We start from the raw sequence: 13199 nt of genomic DNA on the forward strand, positions 1-13199 counted from the left end.
AAGACGAAGAAGGATCATTTTCCTATCCCTTTCACAGACCAATTGTTGGACATAGTGACAGGACATGAGCTTTATTCCCTTCTGGATGGATTCAGTGGATACAACCAAGTCCAAATCGCATAAGAAGACCAATCCAAAACAACCTTCACCACAGAATGGGGGACCTACGCTTACCGAGTGATGCTGTTTGGGCTCTGCAATGCCCCTACTACTTTCCAGCGAGTCATGATGGCCACATTCCAAAATCATATGCACGACTTTATTGAGGTATATTTGGATGACTTCTGTGTCTATAGTTTGATCCATGAACACTGGAGATACCTGGAATAATGTTTTGACCGATGCCGGGAATATGGGATTCCCCTCAACCCCGACAAATGCATCTTTGGGGTCTCTTCTGGACTTTTGTTGGGCCACATTGTCTCTGCACAAGGGATATCAACAGACCCTGCAAAGATCGAAAAGATCGCACCTCTGTAAGCACCCACCAACCTCAAACACTTGACTGGATTCCTAGGCCATGTGGGTTACTACAGAAGGTTCATAGCCCATTTTGCAACAAAGGCAACCTCCTTGCACAAGCTTCTGAGGAAAGATGCAGAGTTTGTTTGGACGGAAGAATGTGATAAAGCCTTCAACACTCTGAAGCAGTGTCTGATTGAGGCACCCATTCTGCAACCTCCTGATTGGACGAAAGAGTTCCATGTCCACACTGATGCATCAATTGAAGGCTTAGGCGCAGTTCTCTACCAGACGGGCTCCTCGAAGTTGGATCAGCCCATCTATTACGCAAGTCGAAAAGTTACTGATAGGGAACGGAACTATACAGTGACAGAGCTGGAGTGCTTGGCAATGGTGTTTGCCCTAGAAAAGTTTCGCCACTACCTCCTATCTACCCACTTTAAATTTTATGTGGATCATGAGGCCCTATCCTTCCTGATGAACAAAGTGGATGTGAAAGGACAAATGATGTGATGGCTCCTTCTATTCCAGGAGTTTGACTTTGAGGTGATTACCAAACCTGGTCGTTCCCATGTTCTGGCTGATCATCTGTCGCGTATTCCACAAATTGCAAACGAGGAGCAGGATGATCCAGACCTCCCTGATGCTTCCCTATTCTTGGTAGAAACTGTAACTCCCTAGTATGCAGACATTGCCAATCTGCTGGCAACCCAACAGTACCCTCCTGGCATTTCTAGTCGGGAAAGGAAGAAGCTTATGTTAGAATCAACCCCCTAAACCCTGTTAGGCGACGCACTATACAATAAAGGCAAAGATGAAGTGCTCAGAAGATGTGTTGCAGGAGATGAGATTGGGATTGTTTTGAAGGCTTGCCATGACGAGCCGTGTGGAGGTCACTTTGTAGGAGAAGCCACAGCCAGGAAGGCTCTGCTAGCAGGATATTGGTGGCCTACCATTCATAAGGATGCCTATGATTACTATAAGCGATGTGATGCTTGTCAGAGGATGGGGAAACCCACCAAAACAAGTGCCATGCCATTGCAACCTATCCTTCCTTTGAAGCCGTTTGAGAAGTGGGGCATCGACGTCGTAGGCCCGATCGATCCTCCCACCAGAAGGAAACAGAACCGATACATCCTCGTATGTACAGATTATGTCACAAAGTGGTGTGAAGCTAAAGCCCTAAAGCGGGACGATGGTAACAGCGTGGCCCTGTTCATGTACGAGAATATCATCACCCGTTTTGGCAGTCCCTTAGAGCTGGTAAGTGACAGAGGCACTCATTTCATTAATAAAGTCATGGAAGAGTTGACAGAGCTGTATAAGATCCGCCATCGCAAGTCCACTCCTTACTACCCCAAAGCCAACGGCCAAGTCGAAGTACCGAATCGCATCCTCTACTCGATCTTGACAAGAACAATTGCCACACGTCATCGTGATTGGGACGATCGACTTACAGAGGCCCTCTGGGCGTATAAAACCTCCCATAAAGCAGCAACAGGACAGACACCCTTCCAGCTGGTGTATGGTATAGAAGCTGTTTTCCCTGTTGAACTGGAATTACCCTCTTTGCGAGTGGCTATCAAAGAGCATTTGGGAGATGATGATTCACTGCAACGCCATCTCTTACACCTGGAATGTTTGGACGAAACTCGCAGGATGGCTCTACAGTGCATGGAAGCCACGTAAGCTCGACGTAAGGCTTACCATGATAGCTTCATCAAGCACAAGGAGTTCAAAGAAGGTGATTTGGTCCTAGCCTATGATTCACGATTTGGCAAGTTTCCTCGCAAGCTCCAATAGCGATGGATGGGCCTATATAAGGTACTTGCTGTCAACCCTAATGGCTCTGTCCAAGTGCAGACCGTTGATGCCTCTGATGATCCCTTCCTGATCAATGGATATTGCCTGAAGAAGTACTTTCCTCCTTGGGGATCTTGACAATCACGGTCACCTGATCCTTTCCCTCGTTGGCATGGCCCTGTAACTCTTATGATGCTACTTCTGATAGCCGTTCTTCAGCCACTCCTGATGAAGTGGACGCAACCCTCAGTCCCCTCAGCCCCACCTTCCAGCCTTGATCTCTTATCCTCTATTTTCCACCAGTGACAGTGGCGAGGTGGGTTCTGACAAATGGTATCTCTACCATCCCCTTGCTTAAATCGAAAATCAAAAGAGAAAAGAAAAAAAATATACATATCGGTCATGGGAGAAAAAGACTTCGGTCCCTGTCATGCCGACCTATTCTTCGAGAAAAGGTGGAGACACCCTTGGGAATAGGGAAAAACAAGAAGAAAAAAAAAACAAGAAAAAAAAATCTGTTATGGGAGAAAAGGAAGAAATTCCCTGTCATAGCAGGCCTCGTTCCAAGAACAGGTGATCAACACCCTTGGACGGGAAGCTGGCTGTGGAAAAGGTGGCAACACCCAACAATCCAGAAAGTGGAATCATCAATTGAAATTTCCAGGATCCAGTTCCGAAGCTGCCTCCCTTGGTACGCTGTGTCCTGGGTCTCTCTGCAGAGCGTCTAACTGTCCTCTAGTAGACGACATGTCCTATCCAACTCAACGTTCGATTTAATGGCTACCTCTCTGGGTATGCCTCTTCAATAACTGACGATGCAATCTGCATCGCCAAACAATCGAGTGATGTGAGCTTTCATCCTAACCGGATGGGAAAGTAAGTATGGACTGCCCTATGTATCTATCAGAGAGTGGGACAGAGGGTGGGGCGAGTGACCAGTCTTTTTCTTTAAATCAAATGAGAGGTGAGACGTGTGAATGGAGTGTTGCACCCGCGGGACGGGCCTCTCAATGCACAAAGCACAATCTGTTTTTGTGCACTGCACTATAAGGCTCCCTGGCCTTTCTTCTCGCACCGTATGTCGGCACAGGGCGGGATGCACAGTTGCACCATTAAATGCGCACAAGGCATACAACCTTTGCATAAGTGACCGTGAGGATAACATCAATGGGTTTCAGGAAAGGGTTGCCCTCCTGTATCTATCAACAGAGTGTGAGACAGAGGGTGGGTTGAGTGTGACTGGAGTTTCTTCAATCAATTACCGAGAGGTGAGATTGAGGGACGTTATGACACTTGGAGTCAGGTATGTTCCCGTTTCCCTATGCACCCACAGGATGAGTCTCTACCGTCATCACAAGACACGCCACCCTGTTCTGTACACTGCACTGTAAGGCTCCCTTACCTTCCTTCTTGCACTTATGCCAGGTGGGTTGAACGCACTAATGCACTATCAACTGTATACCCTGGCATACTCCCTCTGCACCATTCCCTTGTCGATTTCTAAACCGGGTATGAGATATGGGTTTCAATCATTATTCCTCGAGTGATATTAGTCATGGGGCGAGTGACTGTTCTTTCATTCCATTTGAGTGATTGTGAGTTGAGTGTAATATCCCTCGTCATCGACGAATTTCCTGCGATTCCTTCAACCAGCTACCTCCCTGGGTGCTGCCGCGTGGTCCCTGCCATAAAGGACGTATGCTGAGAAGATGCCTTAGTACCTCCTGCAGCCGACAATGACACAGGATGTGCCATCGACAATCAACCTTGATTCTCTACCATATGGGCCAAGTTTCTCTAACCCTACACCTTCTGTTTCTCAGTGACATTCATGTTTTAAGTGTGGGGACGTTAGTGGTTGGTCTGTTGTGTGGTCCTAGGTCCCTGTTGCTCTGTTAACCTTGTCCGTTAAGGTTTTAAGTGTGGGGACACGTCCCTGCGCGTCTACATTGCATACCCCTCTGCATATGCCTCTCTGCCATGCCTTGCTTTTACCCTGATGGGGTCCCTTCCCACCCACCCATTTATGTTCCACCCACCCTCGGGGCTGTTCCCTTGCAGTTCTCCTTACTTCCCTTATTTTGCTGTGTTTTCCCGTGAACGCACCCTACGTTCACCGAAATCCACATCCAACCTTATAGCCCTGTTCCTCCCTTTGAACTGACCATTTTATCTTTTTACCTACCCCTGTTCCGGTGCACGGTTTTCGAGTTATTAATTTTTGAAGTATTTTGCGTAAATTAGCCGGTTTTCCATGTGAACGTGCTTTGCTTGCTTCGGAACCGTGATCTGACGTCATAGCCCTAACAACACTTTTCCCCTGACATGTTTCCTTTTTACTCTGTGTCATTCCGATGCACGGTTTGTCCAAAATCAATTTTGCGGTTTCTTGAGACTTTCTCGTGCGTCTTTTTGATATTTTTCCATGTGAGCCTGCCCTGTTTGTAGCGGAATTCCAATTTGATTTGACATCCATGTCCATCGCGCCTTCCTCCACCTTTTTTCTTTTTCCTCCACCCACTTTTGACTTCTGGATTTTTAATTATTAAATTTTAAATGTGTTTTTAGGTGTATTTTTGGTGTTTTTCGCATGTCAGCCCCTCTTACTTCCACCGGAACTGTGTTTTGGCATGACAACCCTGTACCCCCCTTCCTGCGGACATTTTTTATTTTTACTGCATGACATTTTGGCAAGCGGTTCGTCTAATATTGATTTCTGATTCCATTTTCGGGTCTATTTTTTGGGTTTTTTCCATGTGAACGCATTTTATCTCAGTCGGAACTATGTTCTGACATGATAGGATTGTCGGGCACGTCTTTCTGCGCATTTTTCCTTTTTCTTGAACCTCGTTCCGATGCACGGATCTTCCGATATTAATTTTTAATTGCGTTTTTGGACCAATTTTTTGCGTTTTTTGCATGTGAACGCCCTGTCTTTCCCCCGGAACCCTCGTTGCATTTTTTCCCTGTCTTCCCCTTGCTGTCCTGCCCACTTTTTGTTTTTACAACAGTTAGTTTTGATGCCTGGATTGGGAGATATTAATTTTTATTTATTTTTCCGTGTTTTCGCGCGACTCGTCCCGCGCGTGAACGCACCCGTTTTCAATTTCACACGTCTCCACGCACCCCGTACCTCCATCGCGGCGCTATTTCGATCCCGTCACGGCAAATTTTTCTTACCCCGTCCCGCGCACATACTGCCACGGACCCCTGCCCATTCCCCTATACCTACCCCCCATGGCCCCCATGCCCATTCCCCTATACCCACCTCCCATGGGCCCCCACCAATTCCCCTATACCTACCCCCCATGGCCCCCATGCCCATTCCCCTATACCCACCTCCCATGGGCCCCCACGCCCATTCCCCTATACCCACCCCCCATGGCCCCCATGCCCATTCCCCTCTGCCCACCCCCCATGCCCTTTCCCCTCTGCCCACCCCCCCATCCCATGGGCCCCCGCCCATTCCCCTATCGGCATCCCATGGTCCCTCTACCCCTACACTTCCCCCCTGGTCACCCCTAACCCATGGGCACCCCCCCACACCCTTTTCCCCACCCAACTTCTTGACCACCCTCGGGCGCCCTTTCCACCCCACCCTTTCCTATCCCCCCCCCCCACCCTTCTCTCTCCCCGATCCTTTCCTCCCCCAACTACCTCCCTTCCTCTCTCCCTCTCCCACTCCTGCGTGTCTCCCTCCATCCCCTCTCCATCTCCACCTCAATCTTCTTCTCCTTCATCTCCATCTCCTTCACCCTCCTCCTCCTCTACTCCTCTCCTCTCCCTCCTCCTTCACGCCATCTCCCTCCTTCGTCATTCCCTCCTTCTTCACCTCATCGGCCTCCCACATCGTCTCCTCTCCCATCGCCACCCCCCACCTCGCCTCTTCTCATCATTGCCTTCCTCCTCCTCACTGCCTCTCATCGCTCCCCCCACATTGACCCCCCCATCGCCTCCCCACATCGCCTCCCTTCCTTCACCCTCCCCTCCTCCTCCTCTGCTCCTCTCCTCTCCTCCCTCCTCCACGCCTGTGGCCTTTGCTGCAACCGCTGACGCCCCTGCCTGCCCGCCCTGTACCCGTGGGCCGCTTGCCACGCCGTGCCCTCCTGCGCCGCCTGGCATGTCGAGCCCTGTGCGCCTGTTGTTGACGACGCCCGTGCCGCCCTGTGGCCTCTACTGCAGCCGCCGACGCCCGCTACCTGCCCTGTGGCCGTCATGGCCTCCGCTCTGTTCGTTGCCACTTGCCCTGTTCGCCGTGGTCCGCCAGTCCGCCGCCCCGTTGACCTCCCCTCCTCCACGTGCCCTGCCTCCTCCCTGCGCCGTCCTGAACTCCCGCCACGGTGGCCTCCTCCACGTGCCCCCACTGTCACACACCAAACCCCATTCCCCCCACCTAAGCCCCCCTTCCCCCCACTGTAACACAAACCCACCATTCCCCCCCACCTAAGCCCCCCTTCTCCCCCCACTGTCACAACACACCAAAACCCACCCACCCCCACACAAGCCCCCTTTCCCCCTACCAACACAAATCCCCCCTAAACCCTCCATACGCCCTGTTCCCCCCTCGCAGACCCGCAGAACCTTACCCCTTCCCCCCACTGTCACACACACCTACCAACCCCCCTGTAAGCCCCCGTCACGCAGACACCCCGCCGACAACCACTTAACCCGCCATCAGCCCCCCTTTTACCCGCCGACAACCAATAGCACCCTCAGACATTCAGAAAACCACCGGTAGAAACCCGCAGATACCATTCTCCACCCCTTGACACACGCCAGCGTGGTTGTGTTCGTGTGTTCGTGATTGCTCGGGTGGGTGTGCGGGCGACCGTTCGTGGATGTTCACGCGCGGGGACGTGCGTTAGCTGGTCCGTGAGGTGGTGTGCAGCCGGCTGTTCACACGCAGCTGCCACACAGTCTATTCCTAGGTATATTCCCGGATTTTTAATTTCAAAAACGCGAAAACCTTCAAAATACATTGAAACTTACCAAAAAATCATTAAAAAATACTTAAAATTCAAAAAAACTCCCCAAAAAAAAATCTTGAAAAATTCCCCATCTTTCTGCAGTAAATTGCACTTTTTTTCTAAACTGAAAAATTTTAGGAACAAAATTCAGACCATTTTAAAATTAAAAATTCTTTTAAAAATACTAAAAAAAATAAAAATAGTAAAAAAATTCTAAATTAATTGCAAAAAAATTCCATTAACATTTTTACTTATTTTTGGACTATTTTCTAAGCTGTAAAAATACTTCATTAAATTCTAAATTAATAAAAAATCATTTTTCATTCAAAATACCAACTGAAAAATCTAGAAAAAAATCCAGATACCTTTTGGGATTGAGAAGAGCGCATTCATTGCATTCACATACACCCACTACCAGGTATTTTTTCCTTTTATATTTTTATTTTTTTCTCGCTATCCCAAAATCCACGTTTAATTTTTAAAATGAACCCTAAACACCACCATGGCACGCGCGCTCGCGCTAAACATATCATTTTTAAACTAAAAATTAACTTGCCATTCACTTAGCACGCGCTAAGTGCGCTTAAGAAGCACTTTAATATTTTTAATTAAAATGAACCAGCTGTCACAAGAGCACGTGTTGGTAAAAAAACGCTCCACATCACCTTAATTTTTAATAAATGAACTTGCACTTAGAGACCCAGTCTGGGTATCGAAGTCCGCGATTCGAATTAAAGCACCGCTTTAACCTAATAATTAGTAATTAAAATTTTAAGAAGGAACCGCTGTTTTCTTGATAAGGTTTATCACTTAATAAAAATTCACCCATTTTTTAATAATTTATTAAAATGAACCTTTCATTAAATTAATTCTCCCTTACTGCACTTATTTTCCCTTTTTAATGAACTCGTTTCGTGGGATGGGTATGCGAAGTCTTCGGAGTTGTCTCCATGGTCAAACCTGATTATCAAAGTTGTGGTCCTGATATTTGTGAGTTGTTGTTATGTTTTGGTTCAGTTTCTTTGTTACGGTTAAGGTATGGTGTGTAGTTTTTTCTTTATTGCCTGATACGGGATTTGGGTGTTTGCATGTTGCATAGCATGAAGCTTTCGGTCGCATATGTCTAGAGGTCATGTCGAATTTTTTCTAGGCTGTGGTTTGCTTGGGGATAGTTGGTCGAGTCACGTTTTATCATATTGGTTGATATCTTATCCGTGGTTTTTGTCTATTGCTTTGCAGGCATTCTCCTTGTTTGTCTGTGTTTGTGGTATGTGTGTAACCATCTGAATGGCGCCTCACGCTCCTCCCCCTATCCAGTATGTCCCACTAGTCAGTAGGGATTACTCTTCCCTACTCACTTTTGAGCCTCTCACGAAGGCATGACTTGCCACTTTCGTGGCTGCCTCCTTTCCATTGCTTCCAGAGGATCCATCGATGTGTGACGAGTTTCTGGCCTCCTACAGCAAGAAGTCGGGACTGGTCCAGGGCACTTCCATGACTTTGACACCTCGAGGCCTCGGAAAGGCTCTGTCTCTTCCCTCCAAAGGTGAACCCTTTGTTACAACTCGCTAGCTTTTCTCTAACGAAGAGATTTTGAAGCTGTTACAAAAACAGACCAGGGAAATTATGGATGTTAAGAAGATGATCAACTCTTCAGGAGTTTCCTTTTCCATGATCACTAATCCTGCAAAAACGCTATCCCATTACTTGTCCAAGTCATTTTCTCCAAGTCAGGTTTATGCCTGCAAAAACGCCATCCCATTACTTGTCCAAAGAGCTCTTTACAGCTTCAAGGATGGTGTTAAAAGGAGTAGCTATTGATTGGAGCACTTACCTACTCACTAAGATGGATCAACATTTCGTCAAAGTCACCAGGGGCAATGTTACCAATGTCACCTATGGATCGTACTTGTATGCCTTCTTGACCTACTCAGGTTTAGAAGAGTGTGCCTCCACCTCCTCCATCTGATCCAGTACCTCCTCCTCCACCTTCAGATGAGTCAGAACCAATTGATATAAAGGATTTGGATTCTCTGCCTCCCTTGGTCATACAGCGCAAACGCTTGAAGCGGGTAGCAGATAAAGCTCCTTCACTTCTTCCTTCAGTGCCCATTCCTGCTACCTCTGGCAGTGATCTCCCTGGTTATCTCACATGTAATAACCTGTTCAGAGCACATCGAGAAGGTTCGTTGGACATATCCATCCCCTCACTGAATAGTCTAGTATCGGGAGATGCCATTCCTTTTCTATGTAAAGACATTCAGAGTTCCATTGAACTATCAGTGACAGCCTGTGTTCAACAGCTGTACACTTCCTTTTATGAAGAACTGATGCAGTCTAAGGACGAGTTGCATAAGGCAACATCCGAGTTAGCCTCTGCTAAGGATACCCTAGCAGATTTGTTTAAGCAAATGGATCACCAAACCCAACTGATTCAAACCCAAAGAGATGAGATATCTTCTTTGAAGATTCAGTTAATAGAGGCTTAATCAGAGGTTACTAGCCTCTTAGAGGAGAAGGAGAGGATGTCCATAGAAGCGCAAGAGTTCCAAACTCTTTTAGATGTCAAACTTTCAGCCTTACAGACTGCTAATGACACAGTGGAATCACAAGCTTCCCAAATCAAGCAGTTGCATGATCAACTGGCAAAGTCACGATCTGTTCCTCCAAGCCCTCATGTTCCCTTGATCCCTTCTCTCTCATAGCAGGACTTGGCATCTCTTCAGAGACATGCTACCTTATGTCCCTTATTCTAGGCCAAGGTGGAAAGATTGCAATCTCGTATGGACTTGCTATGGTCTTCATTTGAGCAATTCCAGGAATATGTTCCTCTGGACCATTCTTTCTTTGTCTACTATCAATTACAGAAGTTGGCCTTTTACATGAAGCTTTCCACGATGGATCTTCCTCTTCCAGAGGATGGTTGCAGTGGGGCTTGATCTCCTGAGTTGCTGACAGAGGTGGTCCGTATGGTGTTTGAAGATTCTGTCACGACCGATACCATGTTGATGTCATATATGTATCTACGAGGTGACTTGTTGATTCCAGATGAAGTGGATATGGCCTCGTATGTGGGAGACGTGGTTTTACAAGCTGTTTTGTATGTCAACCATTTGGAGTTGCGAATAGATGACATGTTTCAGAGTTACTCTTGCAAAGTGGCTACTTGCCCTGATAATTCCTGGCATACCATGATTGATTCTGTGGTCCTGAATCAAAGACAGAACACAGCCCCTACCTATGTTCAGAGCACTAACCAACTGAGGGTGGATCTCTTAGCTTATCTTTCCAAACATAATCCATTTGATTCTACCTTTTTTGATGCCTATCAGATCCTTCTGTTCGTACCCTACTGTATTACCAACAAATGGCTCACCGTTATGATATATATCTTTCCCTCTATCAAACCAATTCCACAACCATCTTACCCCTTCTTTTCCAACCTCAATCTTTTCCTCAAATTCCCATATTTACATACTGTTCTTTTATCGAGGATAGAGTATTTTCCCCTTCTCCGCCATGTCCTTCTCCATCCATTCATGTACCTTCTACCTTTCCTATTTATCAGTTAACACCCTTCCTAAGTGATTCCCTAAAATTTTCAGCCACTCCTTCTTTAAATTATTCCTCCTTTTATGATTTTGCCTACCCATCTCTTCATCCACTTTTCCTTATTCCACTTCCATGTCTTGCCACTTCTATATCTCAACCACCTCAGTTGGTTAGTGACTATGACGGGTTTGATCATCAGATTTCCAGAAGACGGGGATGGAGCTCGAATGATTCTCTTACAGGACCTCAAATAAACTGGCCAATAATTCCGGGAGATTGGACAACTGCTAGTCAAGCATAGCAGAACTATATTCATTTTGCTCACCAATATTCACAGTCTCTGGATCCTTCGGTGAGATTGACAGCTCATTTTGCTTGGTACCTGGAGTACATGCATAGGCATTCCCATAATGATCAAAAGGCCATTCCAAAACTTTGTATGAATGCCAATGTGAATATTGATTCCCAGCAACTGGATGTCCAGTATTTTCATGCCCTGTGTTTGCCTAGCAGATACCTTGTCTTGTTGGAAAGGATGTGCTGCCTTCAGTTTTTTCAGAATCCTCCCAAGACATTTGTAGATGAATCCTTGTCCATGGATCGTTTTCGAAATCACCAATCTTTCAAGAGGGATCATCTTCATTGATACCTTTTCCAATGTATGGTGGATGATTTTTAATGATAAAACTCTCTTTTTGGAGGAGTCATTCAGATGGTTGTGTTGTGTGTAGTGTTTGTGTTGTGGATTAATTTATGTAATAAGATCATGGTGGTTGCCTATTCGATTGACTTTCGTGCAAGCTATATTTTTGGAGAGTTGTAGTGATGGTGTTGTTGGTTGGAGAGTTGAAGATGCTGATGCAGAAGAAGAATAAAGCTCTTATATCCTTTATAAGTTTGTTGTGATTTCCATTTTGATAAGAAGTGTTAATGTATAAATGGTTTTCCTTTCGTTGTATTTTTATACCAGATACAGGTTATAAGTTGGGGTCGTGGTTGGATGGATTGTTTTTGAAGATATATTGAAGATCAAAGCTGAGCTTTTGAATGAACTTGTATTCCCTTTTTCCTGGGTCGCGAGGACGCTTCCTTATTAAGTGTGGGGATATGTTGAGTGTTGAAATGACCTATTTTTTGGCTGATTTTTGTTGTTTTTGAGAGCTGAATGGTTGATTTTATGAGAACACATACAAAAGCATACAGAAGGTCTATAGAACAGTCACAGTACAGTACCAGAACAGAGACAGAAGCTCTACAGAAGATCTATAGAAGGTTACAGAAGGTCATCAAAACCTCATAACTCATACTCAAACCATTCCAAACCATCAAAAATCACTCAATAAGCTTCCACACAATCTCAATCTTCATCAATCATCAATTCATGCTTCATACAGAAGACAATCAGAACAAAACAGAAGCTATACAGAAGGTATACAGAACCTATCAAAACATCATCAGAACTTCATATATCCATTGAGAATCATCATAAACTTCCAAAACATAATCAATATCATCCAAAACACTCTCAAACCACTTCCAAACCAATCAAAATAGCCACAAATCTTAAGAAGGTTATTGAAGAACGGATCTTAAATAGTCGGGTGGAATTCGTGTTGGGAGAGGTACTTGGCATCGCCAACAAGTGAGAATTTCATGATGAGATCATTGACATAATTAAGAAAAAGCGTCAGTTTCTTGGTGATACCATTAGTGCATTGTTGAAATTTGAAGAGGAAACTAGTTTGTTGGGTATTCGGGCTGAAAATGAGCATTAAGTATTGGATTATCTATGTAGGATGCTACTGATCAGTGGACAACATGAGAAAAAGAGAAGAAAGTGGCTGAAAATGCATTGTCTGTTAGCAATATGCATGGTGGAATAAGGCAGATGCAACAATATGGGGAAGAGACTCTAGGATTTATTCCTCGAAGTCATTATATAAGAAATCATTGGGCTAGGGCTACCACTGAAATGGTAGTGAAAATAGGGAAATGTGAAACTCCTTGTGTTGTTTTACTTGACCATGGGTCTAAGATAAATGTCATAGAGCATGGATTGTATGAGAATGGTGCATGGCCTACGGACACTGATCATGGTTGGCATATGAGGGTTGCAAATAATTCTTCGTCGGGAGAGCTTTATGCTACATCCTAATGTGAAAGTGACAATGTGATCTACAAGAAAAGCAACACTTATTTGTGCATGATAATTCCTCATATGTAGTGATTTTGGGACATCCCTATATTACAAGAGTGCATATGGAAACAAAGGTGCTTGATGATGGTTTTGCTTATGCAAGAGTCAGAAGCAAGGATGAGAGGAAATTAGTCCAATTTTTTATTGTTTGTGTTAATCATCCTAGGAATTGGGATACGCTTCGAGAGTCTCCTTGGACTCCAAATGCAAGGGAATTC

Source organism: Lygodium microphyllum, chromosome 1, assembly GCF_053477565.2.
Source record: "Lygodium microphyllum isolate KBCC chromosome 1, Lygodium_microphyllum_v1.1.10, whole genome shotgun sequence".
Lineage (NCBI taxonomy): Eukaryota > Viridiplantae > Streptophyta > Polypodiopsida > Schizaeales > Lygodiaceae > Lygodium > Lygodium microphyllum.